Raw genomic sequence first — 24,936 nt, 5'->3', positions numbered from 1 at the left:
AGCATCAGCACCGAGCCCAGCCTTCCCGGGGGACGCTGGCTCGAGACAAGCATGCGCAGACACCTCCGTTCCTCTCCCAGCCAGAGAGACAGACCCCCGCCCTCGTCATCAGACAGCAGCTTCCCATGGAGAGTCAAGCCCGGCTGGTGCCTCACCTGCCCTGTCTTCCCCCCGCCCCAGCATCCTTCTAGACACGCCGAACCCGCCCTCCAGACTAATGATAATGCCAAAGCTTTCTAGCTAATAGCTAGGGCGCATCCCCCCGCCTCGCCTTTAGTGCCATCCTAGCAGAGCAGTAAGGCCTCCAATAACAGCGAAATCCTTTTTCTGGAGCAAGCCATGCACTCAACGATCAGCGTGAGCCTGTGCTGCTCGCTCTGAAAGTAATCCCGACAGGCGAGGTGGGGGGTGTTGTGCGGTAGCCTGCGCGCCTGTCTCATTTCTGGGCATCGCCACCAGAACTGCAAGAATTTGGCGCTTGCATGTCACACCACGTGCCGTCAGTTTAATCTGCTCGGATGTTTCCCCCGCCTGGGGCTTTTCACCGAGTGCGCTAGAGTCATCCGAGAGATCACTAGCTTTGCATTTATTCTTCCCCATCTGCACTTACACGGCAGCTTGGCAAGGAGAGCTGGAGATGGTAGCATCACCCGTCCCAGCCCCAAAATAAAGCCGAGGGAGGAGACATGAGATATTTAGCCAGTGGCAGGACATAGGACGTCCTCACCCCGTGAGGAGCTTAATGCTAACAGTTGGAAGGCTCTGAAGGTCATTAATGTAACAGTAGGAAATACTGGGAAATCCTCTCTTCTCATGTATCAGCCTGTTCCCCAGCAGTTAATGCCAGCAGCAGGCTGGGCTCTCTGCTCTTGGAGGGGAGCCACAACACCCACCATGTATTCCTCCAGTGCTGAAAAGCACCCAAGGTCACAGCTGAGCAGATCTGGGGAAAGCGGATGCTCATTAAATGCTCCCTCTTTCTTTTTGTGTTTCTCTTTTTTTCCTTCTTGGAAGAGGTAGGATAGGGAGCAGCTGCTTCTCTGGCAGCAGGATGAGAAGCACGGTCCTTTTAATTAATCCTACTGCGTCCAGAATCATAGGTGTAGTTTGACTTCTGTATGGGGGGGGGGGGGGAAGGGGAGGGAGAGGAAGGCAGCTCCAGTAAGGCCAACAAGGCCACAGCCCTGTTGTGCTAGACAATATCCCAAAATATAGAAGGTGCTTGTAATCTAACCATGTATGGTGAGTCACGTGATGCCCTGTGCTGAAGTAGTGAGGGATAAGAAGTCCTCATGTTGTTCCCAGATAAGAGGTTCCTTCTAACCCACCCCCTCACCCAAAGGATGCCCTTCTCCAGTTTTATGACACTTGCAGACTGAACAAGGCTCAGTGGGAGGACAATTCCTAGCCAGTAAGACCTGCAGCACAAGGTAAGACATAGTCCATCACACTGAGCATTAAACCACCGGCTCGGCTCCCTCAGTGCCCGGGTGCATGCTGCAGACACAATAACTAAAGGCATATCTACATCAGAAATTTCCTGGAATTCCAGTTTAACTCTTCATGTGAACGCTCTTCTTCTGGAATAATGATGCCTTTTTCAAAGCAGGCTAAACTAACCCAGAAAAAGCCAGAATAAAAGCATTCACATGGAGAGTTAATCTGGAGTTAATCAACTCTACTTTAATCAAGAATAATTTCCGCATGTAGATGAGCCCCAAATAAAGGACACAGGATAAGGAGCCAGACATTGCCGTTCTCCTAGAGCAGAGGTTCTCAAACTGGGGGTCGGGACCGTTCAGCGGGTCGTGAGGTTATTACATGGGGGGTCACAAGCTGTCAACCTCCACCTCAAACCCCACTTTGCCTCCAGCATTTATAATGGTGTTAAATATATAAAAAAGTTTTTTTAATTTATAAGGGGGGGGGTCGCACTCAGAGGCTTGCTATGTGAAAGGGGTCACCAGTAAAAAAATTTTGAGAGCCACTGTCCTAGAGATATACAGGATTTGTCCCCAGTTCACCTGCCACAGTCTAAATTATGCTTAGTGGAAGGATGCTGTTTTGTAGGGCTTTTTATAGACATTCAGAAGCTAAGGAATAATGTTCCTGGCTGTCTCATCTGACAGCCATGTGTTTGAAAAAGTGCAGTGGAATTAACATCTGTTCTCAGCAAGCCAGGTGCACTGCTGGAAAAAAACAAGTCCCTGCAAAACACAGGACGCTTGAAATAGCCAAGCAGTATTTCATGTGCGATAGCTGCTCCAATTGCAGCCGCCTTACAGAAGCCTGACAGTGAAAGAAAGGAGGCCTGCCTGAGAACATGCGATTAAGAGGAAACAGAGAATCAATAGCGCTGACTCAGTTAGCAGCCGCTAATTGGCTGTGCACTTTCCTATTCCTTGGTATGGTCCCTCCATCAGGCACCTGACCTAGATACGTCTTCCTGGGAGGAGGTTTCATATGAATGAAGCCCTCTTTCAACCCTAACCCTGGATTCCCCAGCTTGGCAGTGTGAGGGTGCAGAAAGCAGAAAAAACGTGTCTCGCTGGACTTAACGGTATATGGTCAGCAACAAATGACTCATTAAATAGTAATCATGTGCGGTATTCCAACCATTGCCATTTTCAGGCTTAAAGCACTTTGCAGTTATTAACGAATTAAGCCTCTGAAGATTCTTGTGAGATTGGTGTTCTTACCTCCGATCTACAAATGGGGAAACTGAAGTGCAGAGGGGCAAAGTGGCTTCCCTGAAGGAAATGGGTGGCAGAGCTGGGAACAGAACTTAACATGAAAATCCCTGGGTCAAATGGGCAAATGGAGACTGAATTCCCCTGCCCAGCTTTGAGGGTGGTGGTTCCTCCAGATGTCCAGTAGGTAAGATCCCTTTGTTCTTGCTCTGCCCATGCTACAGACTCATCTTCTTGGGCCTAGTGGGGACTTATTCTTAAGTCCTCACTTGTTTTTAACCTCATGGGAGACAGAGAATAAACACCTCCCGCATGCCAACTGGAACAGCATGCAGCCAACTGGTCACCGCAGCCCAGTTTCTGCCACAGCTGGAGAGTGATTCCATTTCTGCTACACCTAGTTTTTGTCTGCTTGTCCGGGTTTGCTGAGAAAGAGCCAGAGGATACACACACCTTAACACAAGCATGCCCCTCCCCACCTGCACACGCACACAGAGTAAATGAAGGATGCTGAGGCAGGCGTGGGTGTACCCCATAGGGATGCTCTGCAACAGGCAACCTCCCCGCCCTTTCAGACATTCCGGTGGGGACTCAAACATTGAGGGGATACAAATGCTGAATGCTACCAAAAGCAGCGCCACTTACCATGTCGGGGTTGCTATGGCAACCCACCCAGATACTGCAGCACAGGAAAAAAGACGGAAGCTTTTGTGTCAGCATATTAAGGTCAGGAGATAAAAATAAATTCAGCTTAGCTGCCCCCCCCCCCAGCAAACTCCCTTCTTCATTATGCCCGTTGGGCCAGGACATGAAAGGGGCAGTGCAAAGCCTGCATGGCTTGCTACTGTGTAATGGCTGTCCAAGCAATGCTCCCCGACCCTCACAACAATCACATTAATGTGCTTAGACTGAATTGTTATCCTCATTTGGCAGACAAACATCAGAAGGCTCCTTCCCTGAACAGCCTCTCCTGGCTGCCAGGAGACAACACAGACCCAAACCTGTCACCAACTGCTCACAGTCAATCATTCCAACATCAAGGCCACTGGAACAGCGCAATGGCCAAACAGCAAGAGGCGATGGCAGTGCTACCTCCTGATGTGTAATTAATGCTGGGGAGAATGATCTGGAAGGAAGAGGATCAGATCCCCCGTGTACACACGTACACCACTGCCCTTAGAGCGGAGTCTATAATTGGGATGGAAGCAGTAAGGCTCTATAGAAATGGAATAGGGCCAATGGGCATTATTTTCAAAAGCTACAGGATTTAATAGAGAATGGCATCCTTTCCACGGTCTTTTAAAAACACAGTGTTCTATAGCAGGGATCTAATGCTCCAGTAGCTTCTGTAGGACGATTTGAAGTTTACAATGCGCTATTAAATCTATAGGTTTTTTCATTCACAAGGTTTTAGATGCCTTCTCCACACACAGCCAAAGCTACATCCCCATCACACACTCTCCTACCTGCAGGGCTGCCACTGTATTCTCCATGCATGTACATATTACTAAGCCTACATCTCCATCACACGTAAGTGCCACTGCACAGTGCTATTTCTCCATTCTTCCTGCACACACAGCTATAGCTTCATCTCTATCAAATCCATGTGCACCACCCTGTATTGGCTTCCTCTGTGCTCTCCAGATAGGTACATATACCCTGGTTTGTCTCTCCCTCACATTTGCTCATCTCTGCATGGGGTGTATCTGCATACTCTGTACATCTATCCACCCAGGGCTCTCTCTCCATCACATACAGCTGCAAACTACACGGGGCTTCACCAGCCTTCTCCACACGCATTTATATACCCTGGACTCCATCTCCATACTCAACACGAAGATAACTGCATTTTCCATCACAAACACACCCAGGACTATCCTCCATCGCACACAGATTCTGCATGTCTCTGTTCTCGATACACTCCCTGAGCAGCACCCTGATTTTAGAGTATGCTGCCCTACTTTGCAGACCAGCCAGCTCTACAGGGGCATCCAATTAGTGTCATCCCTTTAAAGCCAGCTGGTCCTTTTTAAAATGCAGAATACCTGCTTTCTGGAGCCCTTAGGATGCATAAGGAAAAGTGCCTTTGCCATCCTCGCCTGTCAGAGGAAACATAGCCCCAAAGCTGCATCCATTCACAGCTGGCACTGAGCACTGTTTTGCTTTCAGGACTGAATCCACTTAGCGCTGAATATTGTATAATCCTCCCCTATGTGAGCAACAGGAAACTTTTCTGGCAAACAACAGTCCATCTGTACAGTGTGTCTTTAACAATGTTCATAATGGCACTCCCCTTGTGATAAAGGGATCCCCGAACTCAGAAAAGAATCACACACAGCTAAGGATGATCGTGGTTCAGCTTTTCAAATCAGTCTATTGGATTTAGACACATTACAACAGAAGATGAATTTATATCCCCAAGGACTGCTTTGAAAATCTTCACCCATTCGTCTGGAACAGACGCTTCCTCAACGGCATTCAGGAAATCACCTCACTCCAGCACCTCTGATAGCATCCAGTGGCTTACATCTGAATTGCCACTTTACACTTTTATCCAGGCCAGAGTCTTTTACCATCTGCAGCACCTTGCTTTCAAGTGCATTATGTTCCATGTTGCTCCATGTTGGAAGGTGCCACCCTGAAAACAACAAGACCTGGTATTGCCCTAGAAAGGTTGTAGGCATCATTCTCCGGACACAAAAGCTGCCAAGAGCAAAGGTGCACTCATGCATCTTAGTGAGACCTCAGAGGCCCTAAATACAATCAGCAGTCCAATGAGCTGGTGCTTTCCACAGGGATATGCAGAAAGCAGGTCAGTTCTGATCACGTAAGGTTAACATATTTCAGGCCTCTCATCGCTTCATTTACCCTTTGGTAGTGGATGACAACCCATTAGCATGTCAGAGCTCTATGCACATTCATTCATACTTGCTCATTTGATTTTTGTGGCATTACTATTGGAGAAAAACACCAATGAATCAACAGCTTCAATTATTTTAGCAGCGCAGTGTCTGCATTTCCATACACAAAAGTTTGGTCAGCAACAGCGGAATATTCCTTACCTTGCACTGGATGGGGAGTGCGGGATGTTGCATTCTTTCTTTAATTGTATACAACGAGAGAATTTCCTTGCAGATCCCGAAGAATTGATGCATATCTCATGAAACTCATTCACAAAAATCTGAAAGTGTCCCTGGTCAATCACATGTAGGATTGGTTCATCCTGAGTAAGTCTGGTTGCAATTCTCTCTACTGTCTCACAGGGCGCTCCTGGGAAAGAGAGATTTATCTTCCATCTGAAAGGATAAATATATAGAACGTCAGACAGGATGCAAGAGCTTGTTTGGAGGGAGCAAATGTTTCCTTCTGCAAACCAGGAAAACCTCTGGGACAAATTCGCAGGCCATACATAAGGTGGTGTAAGTTACATATCATTCATGAGTTTAAGTGAGTCTAAACTGTAGTTTACAGAATAAAAGGCATGGAATAGAAGGAGGTACAGGAGGGATAAGTTAAAGTACCCTCTCCCTTTAAAGTATCCACTTTACCCTACACCTTCTTGTGCCCCATTGGCATGTAATTATGCCATCTTAGATCCCTTTATGGTCTCTTTTGCTCACTTAGGGCCTGATCTTGCTCCCACTGTAGCTGACAGGAGCTTTGCTGGAACACAGGATGGGATTTTCAAAAAAAAAAAAAAAAAGCTTAGGTGAGTTATATGTGCCTAACACTCACTGATTTTCAATGGGTGCTGGATATCTAACTCTCTTAGGCTCCTGTGATGGGGCACACTCACCCTGCACTGGACGGGAAAGGGTTAACTCTACATTGTGGGCTGAGGAAGCCACGCCCCCTCAACTCTACTGGGCATGAGCCAAATACACCAGTATAAAAGGGAGCAGCTCAGTTCAGTTGGGGCTGACTGCTGGAGAGGAAGAATGCATGCTGTTAGGGTTAGGGGAGGATCAGCCAAAGGTCTGGTGTTGCTGGGCACAATGCAGACTGGGGAACCTGGAGACAGCAGAGATGCCTGGACTGCAGCAATGGGAACCATGGTAGGAAGCAGCCCAGGGGAATTAGAGAGTGGCCTGGTCAGTGAACTGGAATTTTGAGTCCGTGTGCCTTGGCTGCTGCCACCTGCCCCTGCTGACTTGGTGACCTGTGTTCTGCTCACTACTAGCCCCCTGGGCTGGGGCATGGTGGAGAGGGAGGACCTGGGTCCCCCCCATTGGGCTGCCACAACCCTTTTTGTGTGTGTGGTGGCCCCCTTCCCTGATGGAGGCCTCTAGGCCCTATTGCCTTGCTGATGGGTGCTGATCCATTGACTGTGACCACTAGGCCCTACTAATAGGTACAAGTATATTGACTTTCTCCAGAGATGTAAATGTGAGCTACTTATGCCCTGCCACTACACCCTAAGGGGGATGGGTCCCCCCACCTTGTCACAGCTCCTTTGAAATCTCTGATAGAGCTGTGGCTCAAACTTTTGTACTAGTGACCCCTTTCACACAGCAAGCCTCTGAGTGTGACCCCTTATAAATTATAAACACTTGTTAAATATATTTAACACCATTATAAATGCTGGAGGCAAAATGAGGTTTGGGGTGGAGGCTGACAGCTTGACTCTACCTGGGGCTCCTGACCCCCTGTTTGAGAACCCCTGAGTCTTTTAATCTTATGCCCACTTAATGACTACTTCCTCTATATGCACCATTTCTGAACTGGGTCCCCCTGCTGATCCCCCCCCCCTCCCCCCACCAATCAATACTTTCAAAAAAAGGTATTGAGCCTCTGGTGGTGGTGTTGGGGATTCAGCAAGTGGCACTCTTCCCTGTCTGGTTTCAGAGTAGCAGCCGTGTTAGACGGTATCCGCAAAAAACAGGAGTACTTGTGGAACCTTAGACTCTCAAATTTATTAGAGCATAAGCTTTTGTGGGCTACAGCCCACTTCATCGGATGCATAGAATGGAACATATATTAAGTGTATATATACACCCATACAGAGAGCATGAAAGGTGGGAGATATCTTATCAACTCTGAGACTCCAATTAAGTAAGAGGGAAAAAACCCTTATGCTCAAATAAATTTGTTAAACTCTAAGGTGCCACAAGTACTCCTGTTCTTCCCTGTCTGTTGAAGCTGAATACTGAAGCAATATTCTAGGGTGGTATTTGCACCTCCAGCAGCCTATTATGTATGCGGTCTTTTGCATGAGGTAAATCCAAGGTCCTCCTAACCACCTTCTGGCCATTAGAGATCCCATAGCTAGAGATACTGTGTCATTGTTTCCTTGTATTCCCCCATGTTTTCCCGTCTCCTCCTGTTGTCTCTTCTCTGATACTTCGAGTGTACAATTTTGGGGGCAGGGAATCTTTTTTTTGGACAGTGCCTAGCACAGTGGGGTCCTGGGTCCAAGACAGGGGCTCCTAAGTGTTGTTGCAATTCAAATTATAAATAAAACAATGGAAGAGAACTGGACAATTCCCGATGCTACCACTAGTTAGCAGGATGACCTTGGGCAAGTCAGTTCCCTGCCCTGTGTCCATTTCCCATCTGTGAAATATGCTAAATGATACAGAGAACCTCACTTTGAGATCTATGGGTGATAAGAGCTAGGTATTCTTATTACTACATTTCCAGGTTGATTCATTTCACTCTGCCTAACTAAATTCCCCCAGCAGGTGGAAATGGATACAGTATTCCTCATATACTACTTGTGAACCATTGTGTAGTGTTCTCTTGCATTTTAAGCAGCTGCCTCAATCCAGCCCCAGAAATGACTCTCATCCTGTGAAAGATGAAGGTGTGAGAGGTAATCCCTATCTGTCTGGTTTATTACAATGGTTTGGGGTGAAAGATGCTTCACAAATTTAAGTTGTTAACGATTAACTAATAAGATTACTTGAGCCAGTCTCATTGCAACTTCACTTAAAAAAAACTAGTGTTATCATAAAAGCAAAACACAACCCAAACACCAAACATTGCACTGACATTCATCACAAATGTTGATGCAATTAGTTACTTTTTTGGCTTATGCCAGATGAGGGAGGGACAGGATCAGAGCTGATGCCAGAACTTTATGTAAGTCTATTTTCCCCACAGTCTTTCTGGTGTCTGCCAGTAATACTATCACAAATTTCCTACACAAACCTCATGCCTCTGGATCTCTGAGGGTATGTCTACACTGCAATTAATCACCCCATGACTGGCTTGTGAAAGGTGAATTGGGCTAATGGCGCTTGGGTTAAGGAGCCATTTAATTGCAATGTAGACATTCATGCTCCAGCTGAAGCCCAAGATCTGGGAGAGGAGAGGGTTCCAGAGCTCAGGTGAATCTGAGTCAGCTGACACAGGCCAGCAGTGGGTGTTTAACTGCAGTGTGTAGACATGCCCTTAAGTATTTAGCTGATTAAGACAGCAGGGCCTGGACTAGACACACTTTAGAGATTCACTTTCTTATGTAGCAAATTTAGCACAATTTTCCATGCTCTTCAAAAAAAATCAGTGCACTACCACACTTTCATCTGATAACCTTCAAGTCCTTTCTGACAGTGGATAAGTATTGCTGCTCCTTTCTGCCAGCTGGGGAAAATAAGACTGAAAATTTTGACTTATCAAAGTGCTAGGATGCTGTGGCAACATCAAGAGCAGAACCTGTCTTCTGACTCCCATTTCCCTGCTCAAACATCTAGACAGCCTTACCTTCCCGTAGAAATAAAAGGAAAGCAAGCGGAGGATGGCTAGTTTAGCATTTGTGAAGTGAGACAGGCAAGAGGAGTCAGTAGGGAGGAGTGACACTGGCCTGGGGAAAAGCAGGAAAAGATTACAAGTCTCCTGTGAGAGGAAGGGGAAGAAAGAGGGTGAGTGGGAGGTGGGAAAAGTCAGAGCAGGATACAATCAGATTATGGTTTTCACATTGGGGCGGGGGGGGGGGGGGGGAAGCCACTGCTGGAGGTGCTCAGAGCTGGATCTAGGCCCAGAGGAGAATCCCAAACCAGTGTAATCCTTCTCCCTCTACACCTCAAAGGAGTCCTTCAGAACTGAGTGAAGCTTGGCATATCTCCACTAGGGAGCAGCAGAGAACAGTGCAAAAGCTTTAGCATCACTACAGATCAGGGTGTGTACTGGGATTGCTTTCAATCAAAGTATACACAGAGTAGCAGGGATACAGGTGGGTGTTAGAGGGGCACCTGTCTCTGGTCTCCAGGATGCTTGAGAATCTAGCAGTCCCAGTAACTTTTCAGAAAGGGTTAAACTGCTGAAGTGTGTATTCCCTAGTAGTATAACTGGTCAGAAAACTAGACTTTTTACTGTAGAATTTTTGATTTGACTTCAAATGTCCATTTTCATTTAACTCTCACAAAATTGTAGATTTTTTTTAATTCCCCCATTTTCTTCCCCTTCCACTGGATAAAGAAGGAATAAGGGAAAAATGGTGGTGGGAGGAGTCAACCATTTTTTCACACTTCATGTTGTGTAATGAAAACTAAGTCCCCCCCTGCTTTCCAGCTTATGCCATTGCAAAGTGATGAAAATTGGAAGGAAATAAACTTCAAAACAAAAATTCAAGATTTTTAACCTAAATGTTTCATATTGAAACTTTTTTGCAAAACCTTTTTCTAGTTTCCTTTTCAATAGCTGTGTTCTGAGCAAATTTTTCATTGCAATTGTTTTTTGAGCAGGTCTACCCATTATTAAAGGGAATGGGGTGTAGGGGGGAATCTTGTGAATCTAGCACCATGGAAAGGGAGTTTGGGAGGGCAGAAGCAGCATTCTGGGATAGAGGAAGGATGGTCCAGTCATTAGGGTGTTACCTAAGACTTGGGTAACCTGTGTTCAAGTCCCTGCTCCCACAGATGGCCCTCGGGCAAGTCACTGAGTGTATGTCTACACTACAATGTAAGCTTGGGGTTCAAAGCCAATGGGAGTTTTGAGTGAAGATTGGTTGCAGCGCTGGGCATCAGTTAGTGCCCAATCCCAAAAGGTGCTGTGCACCCTCAACTCCCATTGACTTCAGGAGTGCAAGGTGCACAGCCCTTTCAGGATAAGATCTCTAGTCAGCAGGGGTAAGAGAAACATTAAACAGTAAGAACAGAGGGATGCAGAAGGGTCAGGTGGTACAGAAAAGCATGGGGCAGGGGGTGCTAGACTTGTCCAGAAGGGAATGTTTGAGAAATTAATGCTTGTCTGCCTTTGCATGGCATTATGTAACAAACCTTGGACAAGAGGGGTTATAAAATGCCTATGTCCCCTCTTAACAAGGTAACTCTGCCCTTGGCACCAGGCATGACTCCTTCACCACTTGGAAAGGAAGTGTTGGGTCACATAAAAGCACAATATAATCACCATCCGCGTACTGATCTCTGGCCTGGTTCTTCCTAATGAGACACGTTGGTTCATAGGGCTTATGTAAGACTCTAAGATTATGAAATCAGGAACCACCACAGCATCTTGGGTTCTGGATCCATGGAGCTGGTCTCTCCAACCAGAGAATCTCCACTCTTGGAGAGCTGAGGAAGAAACCCAGGCATGCAAACCCCAGCCATGCACCCCCTTGCTTCCCTCCAACTGGGGCTCTTTTATTTGCACTGCACCATCTCTTGTGAGCACTCCCTGTCCTCTTTTAAAACTTTATTATTTACATAGTATGGCTCCGTTTAAAACCTTCCTGTTCTTTGACCCATAGCTGACACTGACCTCTGCCCATTCCCCCTCCACTCTTGTCCCTTCCATCCCCTCCACCCCACCTTCCCCACCCCTACTCCTGTCCCTTCTATCTGCACTCCCCCTTCCCCTCCGCAGATCCTGCCTCTTTCAATCCCCCACCTCACCTTCCCTGCCCATCACTCTTACTCCACCCAACACCTGCCCCTTCTGCCCCTTCACTGTAACTAGCCTGCACACAGAGCCATTTGCACCTTTACTGCTTTTAAATATTCTTCACCTTGCCCTTTCAATTGCCCCTTTTCTTGCTGGGCCCCATTGCTGCCTGACAGGCACTTGCATGTTTGTCTCCAGCATGGTATATGCCCAAAGCATGTTACACTCTGTGCTGAGGATGCTATATATAGATTCCTTGCATACAGTAACAAAATACAGTGAGTCATTACTTTAAAAAGTGGCAGACTATATAAAACATTGGCTTTGGAGAGCCTCATGTTGCTTAATTATAGCCAGAGTGACTTATTAATGGCTGATATCAGCTGCAGGGCTCTGTCCCTGCTTGAAGTCATTCAATTAAATTAAGTTAAAAATGTCTACGGGGCTGGACAAGGTAGAAAGCAGGGGAAACAGTCTCATGGCTGATTAGTAGAACATCAGCACTCCCACCTCCCCAGAACTGGTAATAGGTTGTAGTCACCTGTGTGAAGGTGAACTGTATCTAGGTCACTGGTTTAGGGCAGGGATTGACTAAGGTATTCCCATCTGGGGGCCTGTGTGAAGGAAGTTGGAGGGGAGCTGGGTATCTGTCATTGGACACATCAATATCACATACCCATCAATTTTAGCACTAATCACAGCATTTTTTGGCAGGGTCAGCAGAGATGCTATGGGCTGAATAGGGATGGAAAGTGGATCTCTGCCCCCTCAGCCCTAGAAGTAGACCCTCCAAGATGAAGGTTAAGGTACACTGGTGGGACAAGGAAAAAAAATCTTTCCGCTGCTAAACCCATGTTGTGCAGAAACAAAACTTCAGGCCTATATTTCCAACAGATCATTCTCACTGGTGGCTCTTCTCATTTAGGGCATGTCTATGTTGCAATCAGAGGTGTGATTTTTTTTTTTTTTTTTTCTTTCAGCTCCTGTAGTGTACCTGCACCAGCTTAATCTAGGTAGCTTGCTAAAAATAGTGAAGACAGTGTCTTGCATTGCAGCGCAGGTTAGCAAAGTGAATATCACCTGGGAGACCAGGTGGGCTTGTACAGCCCACACTGCTGCATCTTCACTGATACTTTTAGTGGTCTAGCTAAATTAAAGCTAGTGTGGGTATGCCTATCAAAGCTCCAATCACACCCCCAACTGCAGTGTAGACATACCCTTCGAGAATGAGTATATTCAATCTCAATTGGATTTGGGGGAGGTGGCAGGAGTTCTACAGGCAGTTTCATTACATTTATTTGTAATTTATGGCCTGAATTTGGTTCCTCTATTTCTATTTTTTACACACAAACTATTTAGACTGATTAAGGGCAGTGACCATCTTATTGTTGTGTGTACATCCCCTAGCACAATGGGGTCCTGGTCCATAAGAGCTCTTAGATGCTATGGTAATACAAGTAGTAAATTTATTGACTTTTGGAAAATGAGTTGCACTGATTTGTTATAGCCTGGTAAAGCAATAGCATTCTATTAGACATCCTGAATGTGTATTTGCTACAGACCTAGAGCTCTCTACAAATATGGACATAGTTAGATAATACCCACATGATCATGAATACCTAGTAAAAATGAGGTGAGAGGTCAAATCCATGACCTTATTAAACCTGATGAGAAAATTACCATTCCAATGGCACAAGGTGTGACTGTCAACTCCCACCAGTTTAAAGGCATTAATATCAATCATTCATGCAGTCAGAATGCTTGGATTATATGCATGCACTTGCTACTTATTCTTTTCCTCTTGCTATATGAACAATCAATCATTGACTAAAATCATTTTTGACAGTGTTTAAGGAACAAGCATGATGAAGACTTGAAAACATTTTATATGTTAAAGACCTGAGGCACAGATGCCAAATAACTCTTGCTCCTAGCAAGAGTTAAGTTGGAGAAGGGAGCACATAGCTAAGTAGAGCTAGCTGGAATTTTTTTCCAAATTTCCCTGTGGAGAATTTCAAGGAAAATAAAATTTTTCCATTTCAACATTTATTAAAAAAAATCCCACACTAAATCAGAACTTTTTTGACAAGACAAATTTTTCCATGGACAAATTTTTCTGCAGAAACTTTCATTTAGTCAAACCCTATTTTCCCTCAAACAGTTTTGATACCCTGTCCCTTTCACACCAGGCTGTTAAGAGCAAGGGGGAGGGGTGTTCTGTGGGAGTTTTGACTGGTTGGTATTCAGGACAACACCCAAGGCTCTTACTATACCCTTACCACCACCTACATCTGTTCTGATATACACCTCAAAAGGATTTACAGCACTAAGATATAATCATCAGGTTCCCTGGGTGTATTTTAAGAGCAGTGTGTTCTATTAATAGCCTTCTCCCTGCATGCCATAGACATCAACCACCCTGCTCCAGAGTCAGAGAACAACAGGGGATTGATGGGATACCAAAAGAGAAGTATCTTTCACAGAAATGAAGAGGGAGTCCCTCTGCAACATAAGTAAGGTGGAATTCACAAACTCCTAACACCCCTGTTTTGAACCAAACCAGTGGGATGTTGCACACCCCCAATAAAAATGTTAAATTTAATTCTACTTAATTGGAGATTCACCATTTCTGGCAATGAAAATCTCCTTTTTCCCCATCCACTGAAAAGGAGAGCCTTCTGGCAGAAACAGATTTGCATTTTTTAGCAGGCCTGGGGAATCTGTTCTTGTCATTGGTTTTACTCCCAATAGGAGTTTTATCTTGTCTGCTAAATTACTAATAAAATAGCACTACATTAGTAAAGATCCAAAAACCCCAATACTCCTACTGTATGACATGTTTTGGGCACTACTGTAGTTTAAAGTGTGATGTTCAGAGCACTGTGTACACAATAAAAATGATCAAGTTTATTGATAAACTGTCTGATTTTATTTTTAAGGTTAGTAATTTGCATCTGAGGCACTCAAAATGCCTTACAATGATTTAGGGTCACATTTGCACTCATATGTCCATGCAGCTCCCCATAGCTTCAATGGGAAATGAATGCATTTATCTGAGGGTAGAACTTGGTCTTAATTAATTATGCCTTGTAACACCCTCTCTCCCACCTCCAATAGGATACTCCTTTTATAGAGGGCGGAGGGGGAAACCAAAGTATGGAGAAACAGCAATTTGCCCATGGTCACAGGGTAACTTTGGCTGAGATTGGAGCCCCACCTCACAAACCTCAGCTTCCCATTTCATGTTCTCACTATTTGGTTATGATACCTCCACCTTGCCAATGAACCCCATGCTGTCACTGTCTAATGACAGTGTGCTGGCAGCTTTAGCCATGTCATTCACTGTCCTTCCTCACGACCGATCTCAGACCAAACCTTCTCATCTCATTCTACTGAAGAGCATCTGAGTCCTTTTCTTTCTCCACCTTACCAAGCTCTTGGAACATATTTGTGAATTCCTTTCATATGGCTTAGTAGCCATAGTTGTGATAATTGGGCCTACAACTTTACCTTAATTGTGAGCTCACTTGTAAAAAGTGAGTACAAGTTCCTAGGATGTAACAATAACCTACAGCAAATGTTGATGGGGAGGTATGAAAATGGAGACAAACTGAATTACTCCAAACAAAGGCCTTTTGATATAACTTGCCTGTATTAAGACCATGCTTGGTAAATAAGTGGAACCAGAAATAAGTGAACCCAACTGGTGTCAAACAAGGCCTAATTGGTAGACAATCAGGATAATCTGTTTACCCATCACTCCCTTTTAGGGTCCTTGAAGAAAGTTTAGGGAGGAAAAAGGGCTATTGGAGCAAGCTTCATGGCTGTCACCCCCCCCATCTCCTGGGACCCCAAGCCTTTGTTATGCTCATCCTGAGAGAAGTGCAGACCAGAGAGAGGGACCCACATGACATTGCTGCCTCTACTGCCTAGAGCTGAATCCCAAACACCACCCATGATTGGACTTTAATAACTGCAGCAGCTTCAGGTCATCTCAGCTAACTTTTTTCTCCAAAAGGACAGTTACCATCTTAGATACTATCTACTAGACTGTCAAACAAGGCTGCTTTTCCTTCTAAAAACTCTCTCCAGCAAAAGGAACAAGGGATGTTAAAATGAAATCTTTTAATATTTGACACTTCAAATGTTTTAACTGTTTTCCCTTTTCTTTATCTTTATTAAAAGGCTAAAGATTTTTTTATGGTGTTTGCTGTGGTACTAAACAGACTGTCTCTGTATACAAAACCCCAGACCTCCTTTAATGTTCGACAGTGAGCAGGTTGTCATCTAAACTAAAACAGATGTCTAGGTTAGTGATCCAGTTAATTATTTCAGGTGACAATGAGTGGATGGCAGATATATCTTGGTGTGATATTTTAGGACACTGGTTAGTTGGGTAACTTCCTACTATGACCTTTATGTATTAAAGTATTTTAAAATTGTTCATTTGATGCCCTTTTAATAACCTATATTACATAAATGTAACACTTGGTTTTTCTATAGCTCTTTCCTGCTTTCTATTATTTGTATTGCAGTAGCACTTAAGAGCCTGAGTCAGACCAAGCCCCCATAATGCTAGGCACTGTACAAACACAGAACAAAAAGAGGTACCCTTCCCAAAAAGCTTACAATCCAAATATAAGACAAGAGACAAATGGACAGACAGATGGAATGATCAGCAATTCATAATATAAAAAGGCAAGAGTGAATCAACTTCCAAGGTTCTAGCTGAAAAGGACCCTTGAGTGATCAAAATCCAATAACAAAGTTGGATGACCTTTTGGTGGCTTATAGTGTAGAAGTCAAATGGCATTTGACCTGTATTGAGCTGCACATGAAGAATGTTTATTAAGACCATATTTCAAAAATCTAGCTCTATGGCAATGCAAAAATTCATTTGGTCAGTCCCTGCCTGCCTCTCCCTCCCTTGTCTGCTTGTAGTGCCAGACCCAGCAGCAACTGCTGTCTGCTGCCCCTGGGTCCTAGTGCCCCCATCCACTAATGGGAAGACAGGCTGCCCTTACCCTGCCCTTCTACCCTAGCCCTGAGCCTCTCCAATGCCCCAAACCCCTCAGCCCCAGCCCTCATTCCCCCCACACCCTAATCCTCTGTTCCATCCCTGAGCCCCCTCCTGCATCATGAACCCCTCATCCTCAGACCCACAGCCCTCACCCCTGCATCCCCTCCTATCCCCAAACCCCCTTCCCACACACCCCCTCCTGTCCTCAAACTTCCTCCCAAAGCCTGCACCCCCTCCCACCCCCAAACTCCATCCCAGAGCCTGCACCCCTCACCCCCTCCTACACACTCAGCCCGGAGCCAGCACCCAAACTCTATCCCAGGACCTGCACCTCAGACCTCCTCCCCAACCCCCCTCCCAGAGCCTTAGGCAGGTGGGGTGGGGGTGGGTTCTGGGTACCACCAAAATTTCTACAACCCTGCCACCCATGCAAGTGGATAAGGGTCGGGGCAGTCAGGGGACAGGTAGGGTCCTGGGGGGGCAGTTAGGGTGGGGGGTTCTCAGCAGGGGGCAGTCAGGGGACAAGAAGCAGGGGGGTTGGGGTTCTGAGGGGGGCAGTAGGGAGGGGGTGGGGCGGGGGCAGGGCTAGGGCGGGGCTTCCCCACCCTCCACTGTCCTCTTTTTTGATTGTGGAAATATGGTAACCCTACTGATACTCACTTCAAAAACAGGAAAGGAGTCTTGGGATCAGAGCTGTTTTTCCTGCCATATCCTGCTGTAATGAGGTCAACCCAGTCCTGGTTTCGATTGGGATTTCCTATTGCAACACGTGCAAAGCTTCCCAGCCCACGCCTCAGGCAGTCTATGTTGGTGCTCATGTGCAACATGACCTCTTTTCTTTTTGGTGAAGCTGGGAAAGGGGAGGAAATAGCAATCAATCAATCACACAATCCACGTTCTGGTTTCTAGCTGATAGTTCTGAGCAATTTATCACAGCACTTTTCAAGGTGAGGGCCCCAAGTGCAGTTAGCAAAGCCAAGCCAGCAAACAGGACTGAAGTGGGGCTTTCAGCCATGTTAGGCATAGAGGGGGGAAAAAATCACTAAATATACATTGGTTTAACACAAATATTTAACCCTTAGTTTCCCTGAAGTAGTGAAGGTAAATAAACTAATTATTCTTTCTTTCCCCCATAATGGCAGCCTCAAACCTCTCATTGCCACTTATCCTTCTCGTCAAAGGATGTGCCTAGGGAGCAAATGTCTGGAAAGTGGGCACCGTTTCCTGCAGCAGGTGATGTGAATCACATATCCAAGAATCAGGGAGGGTTTCTGGGGAGACAGTGTGGTTTGGGATTCACTTGGAGCAAGGGTCTTGGCCTGCCTTGCCTAACAGGAAACCTTCTGGGAAATGCTCCCCAAACCCAATCTAGATTAAACCTAGCTCAGGTATATCTACATGAACTGCAATCTCACTCCATGGTTGTAGTACTGGCATACCCTCTGATGCTACCCAGTAATCTAAAGCCTAATACAGGACACTCAGACTGACAGCCAGCTAATAACACAGCATTGAACAATGACAAGTCATTGAAAAGACACTGACCACAGCAGAACCTCCACAGTGAGGGGGTTGGAATCCTATTTAGCAGTGCTAAAACCTTCATATGGGACCCTCAGAGAAGGAACTGAGCCATTTATTCCTTTGAGATAAACACAGATTTGTGGAGGCTGGGTGTGCTATTTACAAACTCTCACGTATGGGAACAGAAAATAGGTCACCAACCAGCATATTTGAAAGATGAAGAAACCTGCATTTTGGTTCCCTCTTTAGGCAGGGACTCAATCACAGTGACAAGGGAAAAGGTTCTCCAGCTACATCAGAAAATCCTCTCAGTTAGTGCTACCAGACATAGCAAAGGCTTTGTTACAACACCAGATTCGTCATGGACAAAGGAGCTTTCAAGTACTTCTCAAGTGACCTATATAATGAACCCAACCAAATTAAAGGCTGAGTAATAGCCTCACTGAAGGCAGAAAATGGCATGGCTTGTTTTGGCTCAAGAAAGGTTTCAGTCCCCTTCATGATTCTGGAATCTAAACCAGATCAGGTTTAGACTTAGCACAGAGGCAGAGCTGCATCTCTGAGATATGCACTTTTGAGATTGGATTGCTCCAGGAGGGGATGCAAATTATTTGTTGTAATTTTTCATGAGTTAATTCTCCTGCACCCAATAATTCAGTCATTCTGATTTTATCAGCTTCTACCCTTGGGCTCACACCACACCTTTCCTGGTTCCACTGAGCTCGGCCATCCAACCTGCCTAGGAAACAGGACAGGGCTACACAGAACAGAGAGACAGGTTTGCTCAGCAGCTCTCCTAGAAAGCAATCCAGCAGAGAGAGAGAGAGAGAGAGAGCACCAGCATGTGTATTTAGGGCCAGTAAGCAGATCATTTCCAGTCAAGTAACACCCTGCATGCTCACCAAAATCAAAGCAGTGCACAGTGATTTGACATTCATAAGGGAAAGTTTGCCTTTCCTTTGTAATACATGAATATGAAAGGCCTGATTCTTTAAAGGCAGAAGCACAGAGCAGGCTGCAAAAATGAGCATGTATGTGCATCCGTTTGCACTCCATTTACCATGGCTGTGCATACAGAGTATTTGCACACCCTAACCCCAGCTGGAATGGTTACTTTGTGCAGTCATAGTAACTGCATGCAGACGTTAGACATGCACTTGCATTTTTGTTTTCTGCTGGTGTTCTGAAAACCAAGCCTTAAGAAAAGTGATGGGGGAAATCTCAAAAAGGTTCAGCCTTTAGACTCAGATCATAAGTTACTATTGGTAGGCCTTTACATTGTATATTATGTGTATTGGGCACTTTACAAAGCTGAGCCACCTCTACCCCCAGCACCATTTAATCTGGTTTCGACTAGATAATAAGACAAGACAGAAGCACAGGAAATGATTCAAGTCAGGGAAGGTGAAGAATGGTGAGGAGACCAACATAGGAGTGGTTCATGGCATGGAAGGACTGGGCTTTAAGGATGCATATGAAGGAGAAAAGAGAGAATGCTTTGCAGACTAGAACTGGGGACAGTTCGGACACATTTAAGGGCTACAGCCGCAGGAGTAGAAGCAGGTTATGAATACCCCATAGGTCAGGAATGCTAAGACCTGGGGCTTTCATTCAGCTCATTAGAGAGATAAGGGCCATTTGTAAAATTTCAGAACTGGGCTTACATATTTGAATATCTTTTTGCCTTCTGTCCCAAAGTTTGTCAGTCTCTCTATTCAGATGCTTATGAATGGAAGCCAAGAGTGCTCTGCAGCTGACAGCAGGTGCTCATCTCTTACAGGACTGGACCCTTTTTTGGCTCTAGCTTATCTTTATATGGGATGTGAGCGCATGAAACATTGACCTAGTGAAGAGTATTTGGATCAGAAATAGTAATAATTAATACTAGCCCTTTATAATATATAGGAGAGGGTCCAGAGAAGAGCAACAAGAATGATTAAAGGTCTAGAGAACATGACCTATGAAGGAAGGCTGAAAGAATTGGGTTTGTTTAGTTTGGAAAAGAGAAGACTGAGAGGGGACATGATAGCAGTCTTCAGGTATCTAAAAGGGTGTCATAAGGACTGGGAGAAAACTTGTTCATCTTAGCCTCTAAGGACAGAACAAGAAGTAATGGGCTTAAACTGCAGCAAGGGATGTTTAGGTTGAACATTAGGAAAAAGTTCCTAACTGTCAGGGTGGTTAAACACTGGAATAAATTGCCTAGGGAGGTTGTGGCATCTCCATCTCTGGAGATATTTAAGAGTAGGTTAGATAAACGTCTATCAGGGATGGTCTAGATCTAGACAGTATTTGGTCCTGCCATGAGGGCAGGGGACTGGACTCGATGACCTCTCGAGGTCCTTTCCAGTCCTTGAGTCTATGAATAGGTGCCAATGTCTGATAAAATCCAGGTGACTTAATCCTTTTATGTTAACTAGTGATCTAGGGTTCTTGGATTTAACTGATCACTAGCTACAGGTCCATCCTATGCTGAGATATAATCATTAAGTCAATTGCCAGATTTGACTACATCTGCTGTCGAGTCATATTTCTGCCCTTCAGATTCCTGTGTGTTTGTATTTGCATGCTTTGCCACCTCTTCAGCACTGATTTACAAGTTGTTCTGCCAGGTTTATGGGATTTGTTTACATAGAATCCAACAATTGAGTCAGGAATGGTTTAACTGCAACAATATCTTTGCAACTCATGCTCAGGCAAGTTGGGCGATTCAAACAAACTGCTTTTGCAACAAGAAATTCACATTGGGCATTCCAGATTTAAAAAATAAAGGCTGTTTTTGATACCTATAGATAACGCATGGGATATTCAAAAGCACCTAAGAGGTTTATAAGGACAGCGGGGCAGGAAAAACATTTTCTGTCCTGTGAATATTTTTGAGAATTCTAATTTTTTCTCCATCTCAAACCAGGACAAAAAGTCAAATTCTCTAAAATATTCACAAACTGACAAAAAAAAATCAGGCCAATCAAAATGCTTTGTTTTGATAATTTCAAAACAACATTTCAATTTGATCCTGACATTTTGTTCTTTTTTAAACTTTTTTTTTTTTAGTTTAGTTAGTTTAAATTTCAAAGCAAAAAAGTCATTTTGAACTGGAAAAACAATTTTTCATTCAAAAATGTCAAATTTTTTTTCAAGTTGGGAAATTCATCCAATCCAACCCTGTTCTGTGAACAGTTTAAATATTGGTGACTCCCCATTTTTCAATAAAAATGACTCCCTGAAACATTCCTGAGCAGCTCTACACTTAAGAGTATAGACCACACTAAAAGTTGATGGGACTTGTGCCAAGTCATCTAGGAATTCCTGAAAATCTCATTCAGTGGTGCCTGGTTTTCTTCTCACTCACTCTGACAACCTCAGTGGAATGCTTACTGATTTACACCAGTGCAAGTTAAAGGGGAATCAGGCCCCGTGAATTTTCAACTGGCCAATGGCAAGCCTATGTTAGTTCAGGAGGACAAAATATTTTCAGTGGACAACCAGAGTGGTCATACCAGATTAGAGTTTGGTTATAAGGGGCCTGATCTTACCTAGGAGTCAGGATGCGCTGCAACTCACAGGAGACAAGGTAACTTGCAGGATTGAGTCCAAGGATAATCCATAATATCCCCACCAGAGGGAGAAGTGTAAAACTGGTAATAACCACAGGGACCTGGAAATAAAGCACAGATGCACTCATTGGTGACTGGGTATTCCCGAAGCATGCCCTTTCACCGGCATGCTTTGAGAATTTTATGTACTATAGTAGGAAAGGCTTGGTGTAGGTTGTTAGCACTTTTTGTGTCCAGCCATGAGGGTTATAAGAAACATTCACAAAATTCAACAACTCGTGTGTGAAGGTGTTGCATTCTCTTGCAAATTTATGCAAGTATCCTGATCCTGTGAGAACCATTAAAATATAATTACAGACGGACAAAATATCCTGGTCTTTCCTGATATTCTCCTCTGCTCTACCAACACTAGCCTTAGAACTTCTTTCATCATTTCTTTCTCTTCCTCCTGCCTATGCTTTTCTCTGTGCTGCCTCCTTCCCTTGGGGTGCCCATACCAGCCCTGTTTGCCAAGCCACCCTCTTAAAAAAGTCCTTCCTACGTTCTCATGTCTGCTGAGCCACCCTGATACAGAACAAACAAACAAAAAATGTTACACAACTATCAAGATGGGCACTGACTAATGGGTTTGGTATATAGGCCCCGATTCAGCAAGGCGCTCAGTGGGCGGTCAGCTATTTGCATCATTAGTTACTGACGAATATACCGTTTGATAAATGACAGTGGGATCCATGGTTTTATGACTGAAAATGTTATCCTACCCTCAGCCCACCCCATTTTGTTACTTTTACTTGCTATGGCATGTCTGACACTTAGACTGGAAATGCTTATGGCAAGGTATTTCAAGCAGATTTGCAAAGGTCTGTTTAAGTGCCTAAAGATGAAGATAAATACGTAGTGAAATTTATAAAAACACCTAAGCAGGTTAGGTGCCTAACTCCCATTGAAAGTCAACAAGACTTGGGTGTTTAACTCAGGCATTTTGGCAAATCTCAGAACTCCTATCTGTATCTTTAGGTATATATATATATATATATATATATACACACACACACACACACACACACACACACACACACACACACACGAATGAGACAAGGGGCCAGATTTACTAACCTACTTAGAAAACAATAAATTTTAGGTATAACTGCCCAATTATCCAACAGTGCATGAAGGAGGTGAACAAATAGTGTACATATGAGGATTCCACTGATTCATCCTTATATCTGTGTTTCATAGTGCTGGAAAACTTTTTAAATTGGGGATATGGTTCTGTGACTCAGTTCGTTCCTTGGATCAAAATTAAGCTGCTGTAATCTATTGGTCTAGTCTCTCTGGCAAATATTTAGGTTTCTTTTCCTCCTGTGAGATCCTAATTTTACAGATGTTAGTTGGATAAATGTTATTTTTGACCATGCTTTATTGTTCTTTTATCTTCTTAGTGCTTATGTTTTGTTTAAACATGCTAAATTAAACACAGTCAGCCAGTCACTTAACCAATCCAACCAGGAGAAAATTGTGTAATTATTCTTTATGATACAATATAATTCCTGTAGGGCCAATAATTTTAGGAATCTGAAATTTTTTATGATATTTTCCTTCATGAACTGCCAATGGCCCTGTAGAAACTGCTTAGAGGTTACACTAGCCTTTTGCTCCTCCTAGAATGTAATTTATCTTCATGTAGTAACATTACTCTAATAATTAGTGAAATTCATTTTAGCATGACAGTCTAAGCCATGAATACTTGAATGTAATGCTAATATATTTTGTTATAAAATATAAAAACAAATGTTATTTTAAGAATCTCCTATTTTGAATGAAAATCTAGAAACTTCTGAAATTTTGAATTACAAAATTCAAGTTATGTTCAAGCAAAAATTAAATGTTCACATCAAAACATGCAATACACCAAATTTCCACATGTCCTGATGCAAAACACCATTTTGCACCTCCTTTCCCCCCCCCCCCAAAAGGGGAATTTTTAGAGTTATGAAATAGCCCAGAATTGAATTATTAATTTTGTGCATGTGAGATGTATATAGAGAGGGTTACATTTACAAATGTGCAAATATTAACCAATTTATTTTAATTAATGAGGGATTTATTTCATTTCTGTGCCTCTGATGAGATTGAAACTTCTTCCGATCACATCCACTGCATTGTCTGTCTATACTATACTGTCTATCTAAATTACACTACAATTTAATGCAATCACTCTAAATTCCTTGAGGCAAAGACTTGAATGTCCTCTTACTGGTGGAAAGTATATGGATGGTGCTTAATAAGGCTTCAATTCAACAAAGTCCTTAAGCACATGCCTATCTTTGAATATGCAAAGAATCCTCTTGATGCCAAGAAGGATGAAAACATCTCAAGAAAGGCTATATTTATGGTATTTCCATTCAGGAACCAAAATCCTATTCTCAGGAGATTTCAACTCTAATATCAAACTACAAGGAGTCTGCATAGTTTCCTGGACTCCTGGGATGCAGATGAAACTAAAGAATCCAAATATCTGAGGGTGGTTCTTCATTAACAGTTCCATCACCTCTTCCAAGAACTACTTTAAATGCTGTTTCCTACCCAGCCATCTAAGAGTTCAAAAGGGAAGGAGCCAGTTTGTCCATGAAAAAAGTGTAAAAGGGACTAAAGTTTTAAATAGCAATTAAATCAACTGGTTAGCTTGATAACCAATTACTGTAATGTGTGACTCTGGCAGTTTGGGAACCCATTTATTATCATTCACATTTAAATAGCACTTCTGTAATGGTAAATGTCTATGCAAATGTTAATTATCCTCATGCTGAAGGAAGGTCAGTGTTATTAGCCCCATTTCACAGATGGGGAACTGAGGCATGGGGAAGTGAAGTGACTTGCAAGTTTTCTTCCTGCTGAGGTAAGACTGGGTTAACAGTCCTATAAAGAATCAGAATATCTTATAAACACTCAAGTTCTTTTTACAATCATTAAGCCAATGTTACAAGCCATTGCCTCCAGTTTCATACTGACAAACTAGCATCTGAACTGACAGTATCACAGGTAATTGGGTAATAAGATCCCATATTTAAGAGTGCTTCAGACCATGGGATTTGATTGGGCTCATTATAGAAACAGGAGCTGTAATGTAGCCAGCCTTCTGTACTATAACTTCAGAGTCTGAATCATACCTTAGTGAAACCCTGTGTGATGATTCAAGAGAAGAAATGAATCAAAAACTCAAAGTTCTGAAAATTTCAACCAACTCTAGTGATAGTGTAAGAGCCAGGGAGAACCATTGGGTCTGTCTGAGTCCCTAAACCTCAGTAAAGAATTCCCATTATAT

At 43.9% G+C, this 24,936-nt stretch overlaps 1 protein-coding gene and 1 long non-coding RNA gene across 7 annotated transcripts in view; one reads left to right on the top strand and one right to left on the bottom strand.

The window, feature by feature from the left end:
• The window catches only part of SCN3B (sodium voltage-gated channel beta subunit 3), a 125,164-nt gene that overhangs the window by 19,246 nt on the left and 80,982 nt on the right, over positions 1 to 24,936 (bottom strand). For 2 of the 6 annotated variants that reach the window (XM_065569232.1, XM_065569231.1), the window contains exons 3-5: positions 21,591 to 21,712; positions 17,191 to 17,380; positions 5,753 to 5,986 (exon numbers count right to left, since the gene is read on the bottom strand). The gene's annotated coding sequence lies outside the window, so the exon portion shown is untranslated. Of the gene's footprint in view, positions 1 to 63; positions 440 to 5,752; positions 5,987 to 17,190; positions 17,381 to 21,590; positions 21,713 to 24,936 lie in introns of those variants that run through there. The other 4 variants (XM_042851923.2, XM_065569235.1, XM_008164556.4 and 1 more) reach the window with 4 other exon arrangements.
• On the top strand, positions 6,601 to 15,953 carry LOC135976090 (uncharacterized). Its single transcript, XR_010593321.1, has 2 exons — positions 6,601 to 6,745; positions 15,281 to 15,953. It is a non-coding gene; the product is annotated as an uncharacterized LOC135976090 (long non-coding RNA).

Source organism: Chrysemys picta, chromosome 16 (assembly GCF_011386835.1).
Source record: "Chrysemys picta bellii isolate R12L10 chromosome 16, ASM1138683v2, whole genome shotgun sequence".
Taxonomy (NCBI): domain Eukaryota; kingdom Metazoa; phylum Chordata; order Testudines; family Emydidae; genus Chrysemys; species Chrysemys picta.
Note: the sequence above shows the minus strand (reverse complement) of the source record. Positions and strands in the feature narration are given on the sequence as shown.